We start from the raw sequence: 15743 nt of genomic DNA, 5'->3' as shown, positions 1-15743 counted from the left end.
TCATCCATGTGAGTGCTTGGCAGAGGCCTGGTACACGGGATATCTTTCTTTCTAGTTCAGCGCTTAGGCCATGCTTGCTTTTGTAGCTTTTTGGAAAATGCTAAACTCATCACCACCCTCCCAGTTTGGCTGCTTTTCTCTTCCTTAGGACCAAAACTCTCCCAAGTTGAAAAGATTAGGAAACTGTCATATTTGGGAGATCTACAAACACCTAGAAGCCAGAAAATACTTTCCCCACCTGCCCAGGTACCCAGCTAGAAGATACATAGACAGGTGCCCACAGATTACATATATTTATATACAGAAGGAAAATATTATGTGAATATACATTAAAATAATAAAACAAAACGATTAAAAGGGAGATTGTCCCATTAGGATAAAATGGGGTTGGCTGTTGAGTGAGCAAAACCCAAGAGTATGGCCTGCTTTTCTATCTTGGGTATAGCAGAGTGTGGCAAAAAGCTGTGTGGGCACAGAAGGTGGCCATGGCAGGATACAGCTCCATGGAGGCCGGTGCCCTGTGGATTAGAGCCCCTTCAAACCTCAGAACCAGCTGAGCGGGAAAGCAATTATTCTTGCTCATCTTCCGGGTATTCCAGAGTGTGCCACGATGGGCCATGCAACCTCTGCTGAGTGTACTGGGCATGAAAGATTCTGCAGGAACAGTCTACACAGACAAAGGTCAGGGTTCCCAGCTGTCAGCCTTACGGGAACCACTTGGAGCTGCTTTTAGGGGATAATCTACACTGGGGATTCTTAAACATTTTCTCCTGTGATCTCTTTCAACCCAAGAAATGTTGATCAAACTATGGGTATGTAGAGGCATAAACAGGTATGCAAATCAAACGTTTACTGGTATCTTCATGGGATCTGACACCCTCTTCTGGTTTCTGTGAACATTATCTACATGTAGTTCACACACATACATGCAGGCAAAGCACCTATATACAGAAAAATAGATATATTTTTTAAATCATTGCAATTTATAACACATACCAGGGCCAAACATGGGGCAAGGTGGTTCCAGGCAGAGTGTACCAGTGTTGTGTGTTGAGATGGCATGGGATGTGCAAAGTGTTTGTGTGTCCATAACCCAGGCTGCCAGTGGAGCTGCACAATGCAAGCTCCATGGGTGCTCCAGAAACACCTCAGACTCATGTTTAATTTTGACCGCAGCATATTCAGGTGGCCAGATTTGTTACTTGACCCATTGGGGGTTCTGACCCACAGTCTAAGAAGCTGGGCTGACACCAACCTGTAGAATAAAGTCATAGGCTTGGAGCCATCCATATGCTAAGAGAACAACAAACCAAATACACACACTGAAAGAGAACCATTCAAGAAAGGGAGAGGTCCAGGAACTTGGGCAATTGAGTGCAGGGCCAAGAACTCCCACTGCACCACATCCTGTAAAAGCATCTCCAATACTGTGGTACATCGGACGGAAGCCACATACTCTCGGGATGATTCTGGAACGGGAAGAGATGGAAGGGAACGATACCCTCTTGTCTGTGAGCATCTCCATCTGAGCATCATTTCCTTTGGGCCTCACTGAACCTGCATATTGTTTCCTCGTGCTATGTATGGCAGCTTCCCAAGCCATTTGCTATATTCTCTCCCCTGCTCTGACTAGGTTCCCCGAGAGGAGGCATAGGTCCAGATCACATCCAGTGTCTCCGGTAGCAACACAGCTACAACTCAATTAGGCTTGTCAGCTGGTGGAGAAAACCCACACCTTCTTCTGACAAAAGAACTAAAGAAAGAAAGGAGGAAAGAAACCAAACAAATAAAAAAGCCCAAGTCGTACAGAGAACGTTCTCAACCCAATAAAGAACCCTCGATAAAGAGCAATGATGGTGTTGGGGGGGGGTAGCCAATATCAGATTTAATGAGGGAAAGTGGAATACTTTCTCGCTAGGACCAAGACAGACCACCTGCTCCTGCCTTTATAGTGAGTGTCATCCTAGAGAGTGTAGCTAAGAGAAAATTAAATAAAAGGAGCCAGATTAGAAAGGAAGCTGGAAAAAATAAGGGAGGAGGAATCTGTAGAAGGTCGGTGAGATGGCTGAGCAGCCCCTACCTGCTGTCAAGCCTGAGGACCTGAGTTCAACCTCTGAGAGCCACATGGCGGAAGGAGAGAACTGATTCCGGCTGGTGGTCCTCTGACCTCCACAAACTTGCTATGGCACACACGGACAAAGAGCCCATAAATAAATAATAAATACATAAACTATAATAAAAACTAAATGCCTAGTAAATGAACATCCATAACAACATTATCCACAACAGTCCAAGAGTATAAGCTGAGATAAAATCAGTACCACTGTACAACATGATCTTATTCAGCAACAGAAAGGACTTCAGTTCGGATACATGTTATGACCCCGAATACACGCAAGAGCCTTGAAATTATGATGCTAAAAACAAAAGGCTCCACACTGTGTGATCCCATTTATACAGTGTGTCTAGACGATCTATGGAGACACAAAATGGACTTGTGGTTGACTAGGGCTGGGTTGGGACGGAATCAGTGGTACGACTTAACGACATGAGGTCTCTTCCGGGGATGCCAAATACGTTCTAAAATTATCTGAGATTGTGGTTGCCCAGGTTTGTGAGTTACTACAAATTACGGAAGTGTATGGTCTAAATGGTGAACTGTGAAATACTCCTCCGTATGTCTTAAAGTTAAGACACTCCCAAACTTAGTACTTTTATGAACCTATGAGTACAGCATGTACAAGTGGGGTACAGAGAGAGCTACAGATGGAGCAGAAGACAGGGGAGGGGATAAGCAGACTAACAGACAACCCCACCCTTCCCCATGGAGCAGCCCCCAAACTGACTTTTTGCCTCTCCCCTGCCTGGTTGGTTGCTGTCTGCTTGAGAGGGTCTCACTACGAGTCCAAGTTGGCCTGAAGCTCACAGCAGTTCACCAGCCTCACCTCCGTGGTACACACCACCACACCCACTACCCTGCTCCTACATCTGCTCCGCTGTGGAGAAAAGACTTCTCAGATGACAGGAAACTGCCGGAGCAGAGGGCTGACACGTTCTGAAGTTCAAATTAAATGAGAAAGGAGGAGTTATCCAACAGAGTGCCCCTCCCAGTGATAAAAAAAAAAAACTGGGGCCCAGACAAGGTTCTTGCATGCAGTGATGGGGCTGGGCAGGGCTTGCACTAGCACAGCAATCCCGAAGACAGAGTCTGATGTAGCAACTGACATTTAACTTGACATTAAGAAAAAAAAATCTGATTTTTCCAATGAAACAAAACACCAAGTAAGAAAAGAAATATAACATCTCTTAAGCCTCCTGCTCTCATCAATGGTACACCTTAATGAAATAGACGTGTTACATGTGATTTGATTAAAGCAGAGATCTTAATAGATTGGGAACACGGTGTGATTAAAAAAAAAAGTGAATCTCTTCGATCCATATTGATCGCCATGCACAAAACTCAAGTCCAAGACCTCAACATAAAGCCAACCACACTGAGCCTCATAGAAGAGAAAGTGGGAAGTACACTTGAACGCATTGGCACAGGAGACCACTTCCTAAATATAACCCCAGTAGCACAGACACTGAGAGAAACAATTAATAAATGGAACCTCCTGAAACTGAAATGCTTCTGTAAAGCAAATGACACGGTCAACAAGACAAAACGACAGCCTACAGAATGGGAAAAGATCTTCACTAACCCCACATTGGACAATGGGCTGATCTCCAAAATATACAAAGAACTCAAGAAATTGGTCATCAAAAGAACAAATAATCCAATAAAAAAATAGGGTACAGACCTAAACGGAGAACTCTCAACAGAGGAATCTAAAATGGCTGAAAGACACTCAAGGAAATGTTCAACATCCTTAGCCATCAGAGAAATGTAAACCAAAACAACTCTGAGATTCCATCTTACACCTGTAAGAATGGCCAAGATCCAAAACACTGATGACAACTTATGCTGGAGAGGTTGGGGGGTAAAGAAAACTCTCCCCTATTGCTGGTGGGAGTGCAAACTGGTACAGCCTCTTTGGATATCAGTGTGGCGATTGCTCAGAAAATTAGGAAACAACCTACCTCAATACCACTTCTGGGTATATACCCAAAAGATGCTTCATCGTACCACAAGGACATACACTCAACTATGTTTATAGCAGCTTTGTTTGTCATAGCCAGAACCTAGAAACAACCTAAATGCCCCTCGACTGAAGAATGGATAAGGAAAATGTGGTACATTTACACAATAGAGTACTACACAACAGGAAAAAAATGACATCTTGAAATTTGCAGGCAAAAGGATGGATCTAAAAAAACTTTATATTGAGTGAGGTAGCCCAGACCCAGAAGGACAAATATCATATGCATTTGGAAAACCAGCCTACAATTCACAATCACAGATAATCTAGACAACAGTGAGGACCCTAAGAGAGACATACATGGATCTAATCTACATGGGAAGTAGAAAAGGACAAGATCTCCTGAGTAAATTGGGAGCATGAGGACCATGAGAAAAGGTAGAAGGGGAGGGGAGAGGCAGGAAGGGGAGTGGAAAAAATATATAGCTCAATAAAAACAACTAAAAAAACAAAACAAAATGAAAGTGAATCTCCAAAAGAGACAAGCCCAGAGTGTGAACATAGCACAAGACTGGATATAGCTACTCAAAAACATAGCCCCCAGGGGATCCCCACTCTGCAGGGTCGTCCTGGCCTACAAGTCTTTCAATTGCTTAGTTTTCAAAAGCAAGTGCATGTATTGCTTTGAGCAGAATTTTAAATTTTACTCTGAAAAACAACCCACAGACCTCCTTGTTAACAGTTGAGTGAGACACCTGGCCAGTACACAGCACTGGCTGGCTAGGCGGTGCCTCACTGCCTGTCCCCTGGGACCAGAAGCTCTGTCACCTGCAGCGTCTCTGTTCTCAGGGGATCTAAGGGTGGAGCCAAGGAGCATAAATCAGCCTCCACTTGAACATCTGCAGAAAGCCTACCTAGCCTTCTTGTTTTTCTACAAGGAATTGGAAAGAAAGACCTTGTTGGGTGGGGCAAAGGGACTTGCCATTTCATTGGCCACTTTTCTCAGCTGCTTCTGGTGGCAGTGGGGTTCTGGAAGGCTTTTTGGTGACAACCAAAAGTAAACAAATGCCACAAGCTCAGAGCCACGGTCCTCAGTCCTTTATGGAGGGGAAGTCATTCCTCCATGGTGCCCAGTGGATTGTGCCCTCACTAGGGATTACCGCTGCCACAGTGAGACTTGTACGTGTGGAGGGGAGCAGGCTTTCAGAAGCTCCGGCTAATGGAACCCAAGAGGGGACTTTCAGGGTCAAGCACCATGCGGTATTGGTTGATTAGGGATTCTTTGGGGTTTGGTCTCTAGGTTGGAGGATGCCTTCTTTGCTGTGGACCTGCAGCGGGAACGTGGCTCCAACTGAGGCTGACGTGGGCTCCCAAGTCACATTCACTGACTCTACAGAAGCCAGCTTCTCTGTGACATGACATATGGCGCTTGAGATCTGGGAGGACAGCGCACTAGGGAAAGTGCCTGCTAGGCAAGCATTCTGAATGGAGTTTGGTCTCCGGGGCCTATAAAAATAAAAACTGAGCCTGATGGCTGCTTGCTTCTAACACTAGTGCTGGGGATTTGGAGACAGATGAGTTCTTAGGGTTCACTAGTCAGCCAGTTGGGCCTAATCAGTGAACTCCAGGACCGTGGGAAATCCTGTCTTGATGATGATGATGATGATGATAACGATATCAAAACAAAGTGGACAACAGCCAGGAGTGACATCCATGGCTTGACCTCTGACCTCCATATGCACACACACACACATGCTTGTGTGGCTATACACACACATACATACACACACACACACACACACAAGAAAATATGGAGGCTGGTGTGCTAGTAGCCTCAACCATGACGTCAGAATCTGTGTTGTAGAGGTTGCTACAACTCCCAGCTAAAGCACCGAAGCCTGCCACTGGGCTGCATTTTATTACGCACGAGGAGAAGTTTCAAAGTGTCCCCATCACATCACTAATAATGCGCTTGTCCCTTGTGTGGAGTATGGTGCGGAAACAATGTGAGCTATTGGTCACATGACCACTGCGCATCACATGTACATCAAAAAAGAAAGAAAAAGAGAAAGAAAATGGAAAACCCCAACCAACCAGTTAAGAATCACTGAATTTGATCTTCTCTCCCTAGGCCTTTCCAACCCACAGGCAAATGATTCTGATGCTAGCTGAGACATTCACCTCCATTTAAGGACCATTCTTAAAGCCACACTTGGGCAGCTTGGACCACCTGCCCAGGGGGTATGGGGTCATCAGCCTGTTCAAGGACATCCTGGCTATGTGCATTTGCTCAAACTACTGCCACGGCTTTGTGGCTTGTTCCCTCCTCTTCTCAAACCCTACCCTGTGTCGAGGCCCAAGTCTAGACCGACCTATTCTGAATGCATAAGGGAAACGTGGCTTACATATGCCAAGAAATAGTTTTTCTAGCCATAAAAACGAAATCACGTCAAGAGCAGGAAAATGGATGCGACAGAAACTCACCATATTACGAGAATTATAAGTCAGTTTCAGACACAGACAAATATCACAAGTTTACTCTCCTTTGTGGGTCCTAGACTTTATACAGATGCATAAAATCTCATAGGAACAGACAGGCGCGAGAGTCGAAGCGAAACTGCCTGGAGGAACAAAGGGGACGAATATGGAGGAGAGGGAGGAGAAAGGTAGAGCTGAGTGGGGGAAACACGCTACAAGTGTGTTACATACTTACCTGAAAATGGCCTTACATAAGTCAGTTTAACAAAACAACGATAAACAGGCCGGCCGGCTTCGCTGCAGCCATCAGCAGAACACACAGCTGAAACCCACCGCCTCCCGTCCCATCCCAAACTGCTTCACCCTGTTAGAGACTCTCCAGCCACCACTGAGGCCATGAATAGACTTCCTTTCTGGATGTGATGCCTTGAACTAGAGCAGAGGGAGGAGCACTGGGCACTGCAGAGTTCATTGCTGTTAAATGATTTGCTGTCTGCGTGAGCCAGTGACCCAAATTCATGCCCTCTGGTTAAAAAAAAAAATGAAAAGAAAAGGGAAAGTGAAAATATACCATGGTCCCTCAAGGCACCCTATCTACAGAAGTTTTCCTCATCTAAGAGTCTAAGAAAACATCTGTAGCTAATTCTTCCATCGAATGCCCCTCTTGCTCGTTTTAAGAAGCGTCTCTGTATCGCTCTCCTACACGGAGCGGTGACGGACTGGAGGTCGGAGGGAGACTTTTCGATTTTAATTCTTACCTCGCCATTCGCGCTTTGTCGAAGTCAACCCTAAAGCAGCACATTTTAAAAGCACAAACTGAAAAGAGCTCTCGGCATCCCTCGCATGGAGACAATGACTCTGTGATGAGGGGTCTGCCCTGCATGTTCTTTGATCTCCTTGGGCCTTCGGGGAAAGCTGGGCCGTCCTCTCAGTCAGCCCCAGCTTGCTTCTTAGTCCTCTCAGAGGAAACTGGTCCAAACTGAGGGAGTCTCCTTTCCTAGTCAGCCTGCTACCTTGACTTTCTGTGGAAAGTCTCACATTTTATCACAGTTTATCATTGCTGTCCACGTGACAGGATTTAAACTGGAAAGTCTACCCTCAGTGTTGAGCGGGGGGTGCCATCCCATTGGCTACAGTCACGGAATAAATAAAAAGGAATAACAACAACAATAGTAATAATAATAATAGGAGAAGGAGGAGGAGGAGGAGGAGGCTGAGCACTGGCATTCATCCTTCTCTACTTCCTGACTGGGGATGCGATGTGACAGCTGCTTCACACTCCTGCGGCCATGATGGACTGTACCCCTTTAAACTGTGAGCCAAAGGAAATCCTTCCTCCCTTCGATTGCTTTGGTCAGTTATTGGGTGACGGCAAGAAGAAAAGTAAGTCAGTTGACAACCACCAAAACTCCCTCCATCCCACCTAGAGACGGAAGCCCAGCACCTCTACTCTGAGAAGATTGGCCACTGAGGCCATCACCCGATCAAAAGGCCCCAAGGATGAGGTCATCACTGGGTCTCTTCCTCTGGAAGGTCCTAGTTGCTTTTCTCTGTCATCACACCGATTCTGAGCTGACATGAGGCTTTCAGAATGCCACCCAGGCAGAATGAGCCCTGCAGGAAAGTCTGCTGCACTTAGCCCTGCCCTCTGCCACCATTTATCTCAAGGATCTGAGAAGCACGGCCAAAGTGGATGTCTGCTGAGGTACATCTCACACCCACAATCCTCGGTACAATGGCCATAGCTACGAAACTACCGTCCAGACTTCTGCATCCTGAGCGCCATCCCACACACACTGTGTGGATCCTGAAGTGTCTCTGTACAGATAAGGGCATCACAGAACCTGTGGACCTGGACCACAAAGTGCCTTTCAGTTCCCTTTTGGCTCCATGGTACAGGGAAGCCACAGATCCAAGTCTTACAACAGACACTCAAAACACACTTAATAAAGAGTCCCTTTAGGAATGGAGGCAGCTTTCCAAAGGAGCCATGCACCGGATCCTCTTTCTCCTCCTCTTTCCATGACTTCTTCTCCAACTGGGGGTTCACAGACATTATTTCATCCCGGGGGCTCTGGTGGTGACAGACAGGTAACAGGGGGAGCAGACTGATTTCCAGCGCTCTATTGCTGAAGTCAGAGAAGGCAGTGGCCATGCTAAAGGTACACAGCGAGCCAGGAGAAATCCCCCGTCCTAAGTCCACTGCGCTGCTCCGTCTGTCCCCGGAATAAAGCCGAGCTTGCCCTTGACATTTTGGTTTTGATTGCAAAATGCTGAACACACACAGAGGAAGAAGTTCTTCCTGGACTCCGTGTGCTGAAACGTGAGAGTTGCCTCTGCTCACTTGCCCCCACCCCTTTCCTCCTGCCTACTCAAGTTCGGCCACACTCACTTTCAGCAGCTGCCAGGTGAAGCCCTGGCCAACACCTTGTCTGATCACACACCTTGCCAATGCCTTTGGCACACACCGCCATTGATCCGGCAGACCAACTCCCCTTGAAAAAGCAAGATGCACGTAAGCCCCAGAGGTGGAGAGGTTAGAGAGGGCTGGGAGTTAGCAGTACACTTGAACCAGATTCTTGATGATCTTTTAAATAATGCATCGCAGCACTGAAGATATAAATAGGGGAGTGTCCGTGTGCCACACATTCTGTTTGGCACGCTCGTGCATCCTTCATTTAATAAGAGCATCCAGAGATGTCCCGGCCCCTCCCCCACCACAGCTGGCCTCCCATTCACAGCCTGCAAGACGAAAACTGCCTGCCGCCTTCCCTTTCCACTAACCACCTCCAGCTACAAACGCAAGGCCATCGGCCGGACCATAGATATGGCTTTGCTTCTCGACACGACAAGGCCAAAGGCCTTCCACAGAGCCTCCAATGAGGTGACTGGCGTCTGCTTTCGTCAACTATAAGTGAATAATTAATACTTGCCAGTAAAGAAACAGACTCATTGTTATGGTGGCCACATGGAGGCTACAAAAAGGCCATTTTGTGAAGCGCTGGGTAGAACCCTGGGGCGAACAGCGGCCCAAAGAAGCCTCTTGGAGCATGGAGGCTGAGGCTGAACTGGGAGGACAGGAGCCCTATACTGTTCTACAGCCACACTGGGCCCGATGCTAATTAGCTCGTTGCCTATTCATCCCCTAATTTAGCTTTCAGGTCGATGACAGTCTCAGAGGCCCACTGAACACAGAGGGGGCACAATAATCAGAGGGTACATGTCCTGTTACTGGGGCCCTGTACTACTTGTTAAATTACTCCTCCATGTGATCTGATTGAGCAAAGATCTCCAAATCGAGACAGCTGTATACCGCCACCTTTGGCCCGATGCCTAAATTGGGCTTTTTCTTTCCATTTTCCACCACACAGCCAACAAGGCAGTCTTGGCTTCCTATACAGCCAGTCGGATCTGGCCAGGAGATATAATAAAGGAGCTTACTGAGCTAATGCCACTGGCCTGGGGCTCAGCAAGCAGAAGCACCCAGAGGCACACTGGCTTTATACGCAGCAGCATGCTCTTGTGGCCTCATAAGAGTCAGGGCAGATGGCAGCTAGCTTCGGTGAGGAACTCTCTATGGGAAAATTTCACACCCCACAAGTAGACACTGGTGAGCAACAAAAGCCTTCTGGCTACAGTAACCCCTGACCTATTGCCACAAACTCTCTCTCTCTCTCTCTCTCTCTCTCTCTCTCTCTCTCTCTCTCTCTCTTCCTGCCCACCAGGCCATAGCAGCCCTGACTCAGAATGAAGCCGACAGCTGCTAGATATGCCATTTTGGTGACAGGATCACTCCCACATCTAGCCTACATCTGAAAGTCAAACACGAGAGATATCAAATATTTTGCCTTCTGCTTTGCTTGTCTCCCATCCTCAGCTTCCTTTCTGATCCCATGACTTCAGAGGCACCTGCTCTGCATCCAATAGGAAAACCTTTTGTATCTAGCTCTTCAAGATAGACACCACTCACTGGCTCCTTTCTCAAGCAAGTTTGACAGGAGAGAAGGAACACACGGAGCATTTCGTGGAGGGGGAGAAGGTTCTGGAGGGGGTATGGTGGTGGGGACAACTACCTCAAGGACTTTACAATCCTGACTAGATATGAACCTATATTTTCGTCTTCCAACAAGGGAGGGGGTGTACTGAATGCTAGGTATGGATTCCAGCAGGGCCCGTGTCCAAGAGTAAGACTGGTTACTTCCTGCCCTAAGGGGCGGGGGCAAGAGGTAGAAATGGTAGTTGAGCAGCCATTAGGCTCTTGACTTGAGCCCCTGCCTGCGGTTTGTCCCCCAAGTCCTCCTGCCCAACTGTGGAGCTGTGGCCACTAAGAAACTGGGCAAGCCAAGTTCAAAGTCAGGTTTCCTAATCAAGGAAGCACCTGGACGGTCGCGGTAGAAAACCATCATTTGGCTGAACCATCCTCCCTGCCCCCACTCTTACCACAGGCTACTCCTTCCCTTCCTGTGCACACAGGAGGGTTTACTTCCCTCAGGTGATATGACCATCACTCACAACAGACAGGTGGGAAGCTACACGTGAAGAAAATCTTGCCTCCTAGGCTTCCCTTACCTCCTCCCTCCCCGACAGTGAGCCGAGAGAGAGGTCCTAGCATAGGCCAGAACGCTTAGAAGCAGGTCAGCCATTCCTCCCGGCTCATTAGAGCTCTCCTTTCTCAAACCGCGCCGCTGCGGTCCCGGCCCCGCCCGGCTCCAGTTCACGGGAGGTAACCGGTACCCCACAGCCTACCAGGAGGGCCCAGGCGGCTCTAGGTGGCCTTGGCGGAGTGATGGTGGCCGCGACCGCAGAGGCGGGGACCGGTCTCTTCTGTACCTGGGCGCAGGGATTTGCCCCCACCCCCTACCCCCGGCTCGTGGCCCCTACAGGTGCCCCTGGTCCTCAAGACTATCCTTGTCTCCCCTTGGGGTGGGCGGCATTGGCCCAGGCCACGCACCTGCTGCTGCTGCTGCTGCTGCGGACGCCGCGGGGACCTGCGCGCTGTACCGGCGCCTCCTGGGAGACGCTCTCTGCCCAGGGCGCCCGGTACGGCGGAGGGGAGAAGGGGCAGCGCTGGGCCTGCAGCTGGGCCTCCAGGGACCCGGGGCCGCGCAGCCTCGGGCGCCACGCCAAGCGCCCCCAGCGGGCTGGGAGAAGCGGCGCCCGCCCCTCGCGCATCCTCAGGAGCGCATCCTCCGCCCAGGCAGCATTTCGGTTCCCGCATCAGCCCCGACAAGCCCAAGAGTCCCTTACCTGGGTAGGTGGCAGGTCGAGGTTAGGGGCCCGAGGCTACCGCAGGGCCCCGCGCCGGGGCGCAGGATGCTCAGCCCCGCTCTGCCGCTGCGCCTGCAGCCCGCCGCGCCCCGCCCGCGGCCCCGCCCCTCCGCCCCCGGCGGCTCCTCCCCTGGCCACCGTGCCCGGCCCCTTCGCCGCGGCTGCTGTCACACAAAGAGCCGGAAATGGCTGTGGCGAGGGGCTCCCTCTGCACCCCTGACCTGCAACCTCCTGCTACCAAGGGCCGTGATGGACTCATACCTTCCGGCTTTAGAGCACTCAGCTTCCCGACTCTGGAGGTGGAGAAGGAGAGACGCCTTCTCTGCAGCTGCCTACATCATCAGAGACACCTGCCACCCCAGAAGGAAGGAAGCTTCGGCTTCATTCGCATCTCTCCAGTGTCAAATTATTTTCAAGTCGTTATTTCTCCATCACATCTTTATCGACTACCTGTTTTGTTCCAAGCATTTTTGTCCAGAGCCAAGTATGCACTGGCGTACAATAGAGCCCCTTACCCACTTGGAGCTTATTATCTGCTACCATTAACTGACCTAGCAGAGGTCCAGTGACAGCTGGGAAAGTCAGCTGAGGAGCAAGCTGAGCTAGGGGTTGGGCCCTCCCACTAATTGAGCTTGCTCCTTAGTGCTCCACCTGTGGTCAAGAATAACTTCTACGGCCTGTGGCTTATAGCGTGAAGGCGCTTTCTGCTAAGCCTGAGAGTCTCGTTCAATCCCAGGATCCACATGATGGAAGGAGAGAGAAAGCTCCTGTAAACTGTCCTCTGAGCTCCACTCACAAGCGCTTACACACATATTCACACCCATGTCTACACATGCACTCAATAAGTGAATGTAATAATTTCAAAATAAAGAGAAACGTCTCCTACTTTTCCATTTCTTAGAGTAGAACCCTGCAGCTATCATATACTTTTTTAAAGCAAGGGTCTGTTTCAACCTCATCCAGGTTGAACTAACTGCCTTGTGGACTAAATCGTGACACCCGGACTTTGAAGCAAACCTAGAAAGAAGCTGAGGAAAAGCTTAGGGCTTTTCGAGGAATCTGTGCTCCTTGAGATGCAGCCTGGAGGCTCTTAGATAGTCCTGACCTGTAGGCAGGCCAGCATGGTGCTGCTCTGATTGGGAGATGCAGCTGTACCTGCAATGGAGAGAAAAATAGTTGACCTCGGTACCTCTTAGGGGAACTAATTGGAAAGTGCTTGAGACATTGGAGTAAGTCTGTAGAAATAAGGAATAAAGTCTTAGGTCAAGGGAACCTTCTACAACGCTTGTCAGAGTTCACAAATTTGGGCGAGCCCAGTTGTTCCCTATAAATGGCTATTGACGATAAACCACTTTATCCAGGTCTCAGGAAAGTACTTGAGAAGATTTTGATGATCTCACATACTTCCCCAAGTGCTCAGAATTCATGATCCTTTGTGGTTTGATGTTACATCACCCGTCTAATTTAAATTGCTATTTCAGAAGTGATGGCTTACATATATAGCAACACACATACATTTTTCCCCCTCTGATGCCATGTGAGAAAGTTGTGGGGGTGTTTGTGGAGGATGGATTTAAACACAGAACTCAGGTTTCTTTTTTAATTATTATTCATTTTTTTCACCATGATTGTCAGAATTTTGATCTGCAGTGACTATACATGCTTAGGAGTGAGACTCACAATTCCGTGGGGGGGGGGGGGCGGGGAGGGTGATTCATCCTAAAGAGCAAATTATTTGGAGTGTTTTTTGTTAGGAATATTTCTTAAGACAAGCCTCATCGCTGATGCAAAATAACTCCAATCAGACCAAATAAAAGATGCCCATATTTAATGCAATGCTCCCAGGTGATACCAGGAAAGCATCGAGAGGAAGAGAGAGAAGGGGAGACCACACAAAACCCAGAGACCACGTGTTCATTCTCTGGGGGTGGGTAGTTTTAGTAGCACGTGGGAGTGGTCTTGACCCACCCTGGGGAGGGGTCACCGTCTGGCAGGCTTTCTCGGAGGTGGAGTTTGGACTAAGGCAACTCCCAGAGGAGGGGTCTTGACTTTGCGCCTTTTGGGGAGAATTTGCTTGGAATCAATAATGTAAAATAAATGACACTTATCTTATATATGGCTATATTTTATGCAATTTCATTTTCTTTGGCTGTTGAGTTCTGCTTGATCATGGAATAGAAGCAGCATGGATTTTTCTCAGTACTGAATCAAAAAGCCGGAGACTTGCCTTTTTGTTTGAGTTTTGCAACCAACTGAAGAGTAATCTTAAGCAAGAAATTCTGTGGTCCCCCCTGCCCCGCCCCATTTCCCCATCGATAAATGTAACCAGTTTCGCTACAGGCCATCATCCCTCTGCACGTAGAGAATTGCATGAGTTAAAACAGAGGGCTTTTCCACCTCAAAATTAGGGTGCTTTCTTAGCTTCACATTGCCCTTGGATGGAGCCCAAACTCTATAACCTAGTAGGGGGCCTCATGATCTATCAGGGTTCTTCCCATGTGAACAAATTTGCTATGGCTTAATAAAAAGGAACCCCTTTTAGTTCCCCAAATTTGATGTGTCCTATCTTCAGTTTGACCCTTGTACAAGCCAAGCTTCTTGCTAGGGAGGCTCAGTTCTCCCAGTCCATCCCTCTTCCACACTTTCTTCCAGGTCATCTGCTTGGCTTTTGCTTATCCTTTTGGTATTTCCTTAGCTGTCACTTCTCTCAGGCTCCTTCCTTGGCTGACTTAGGTATGGAGTCATTGTCTCTGTTCCTGTAGTTCCCTAGTCATCCTTCTGGGATTCCATTTACTGTGCTGTGTTGCAGCCGTATCTACACTTGCCTGTATCCTACCCACATTAGGCGTTAGCTGAGAGAGTGGTGATGTTTCTGTCTTGCCTCTTGAAGTATCCTCAGAGCCTGGCCCCGAGTCTGGAAAAAAGGTTCAGAAAAGCAGTTGAAGAAACAACTCAAGGTGAACCTTTACCCTTTGCCATTGAGATGCGCTGTTGTCCGCTACCCTGAGATTTCCTTCCTATCTCAACCCAGTGAGAGGATTGGGGCTACTGAGTGAGAACTGCTCTGCTATTTGTGAAGCTAGACATCATGTATTAGGTTCCATGAACGGTAACAGCACTGACTTGGAGAAAATGACTTAGGTTATGTAGTCTCCACTGGAAACCGTCACCAGACACTGCTTCCTGGCCACCCGCAGTGGAGGAACTTGGAAGGGAAAACACAGCATAAAACTATTAACCGGTGCATCGCTTCATTTAACTTCCACAATTTCTCCATTAGGAGAATACAATCCTGTGTTTCACTCTATAAATGAAGCAGAATAAAGGAACTTACCCAAGGTAACGAAACCTATGCCGTCTGCCGCAGTGGCACACTTCACTTCCCGTTTCCAGAGAAAAATCTCCGTGTTCATATGCTATTATTATTCTAAAAACATTCTTTTAAAAAGATTTGTTTATTTATTATGTATACAGTGTTCTGCCTGCACACCAGAAGAGGGCACCAGATCTCATTACAGATGGTTGTGAGCCACCATGTGGTTTCTGAGACCTGAACTCAGGACCTCTGGATGAGCAGCCAGTGCGCTTAACTTCTGAGCCATCTCTCCAACCCCCCCAAATCATTCTTAATATACATTGTTGGGCTATAGTAAATTAAAGCTGAAATATAAAAGAGCTGATGAGCTGGCTTAGTAGGGAAAGACACTAGCTGCCAAGCCTGGTGATTTGAGTTTGACCCTGGGGATCCATACGGTGGAAGAAGAGAATTGACTTCCAGCGATTGTCATGTGACCTCCACAGGTGCACCAAGACATGCATGTGCCCACACACAGACATAAAATAAGTAAATGTAACCAGTGAGGAATTTTCTAAGAAGGAAGATTAAAAGGGGCATAAGTGGGAGATGGAGCCAAATCT

General features: G+C 48.1%; 1 protein-coding gene across 2 annotated transcripts in view; it reads right to left on the bottom strand.

Annotated features, from left to right (window-relative positions):
• The window catches only part of Cyfip2 (cytoplasmic FMR1 interacting protein 2), a 122830-nt gene extending 110893 nt beyond the window's left edge, over window positions 1-11937 (bottom strand). For both annotated transcript variants that reach the window (XM_075992862.1, XM_075992863.1), the window contains exon 1: window positions 11805-11937. The gene's annotated coding sequence lies outside the window, so the exon portion shown is untranslated. The remainder of the gene's footprint in view (window positions 1-11804) is intronic.
• Window positions 11938-15743: the final 3806 nt, after the last annotated feature.

This window comes from Microtus pennsylvanicus, chromosome 11, assembly GCF_037038515.1.
Source record: "Microtus pennsylvanicus isolate mMicPen1 chromosome 11, mMicPen1.hap1, whole genome shotgun sequence".
NCBI classification, from domain to species: domain Eukaryota; kingdom Metazoa; phylum Chordata; class Mammalia; order Rodentia; family Cricetidae; genus Microtus; species Microtus pennsylvanicus.
The sequence above is the reverse complement of the archived record's forward strand: the minus strand, read 5'-3'. Positions and strand labels throughout refer to the sequence as shown.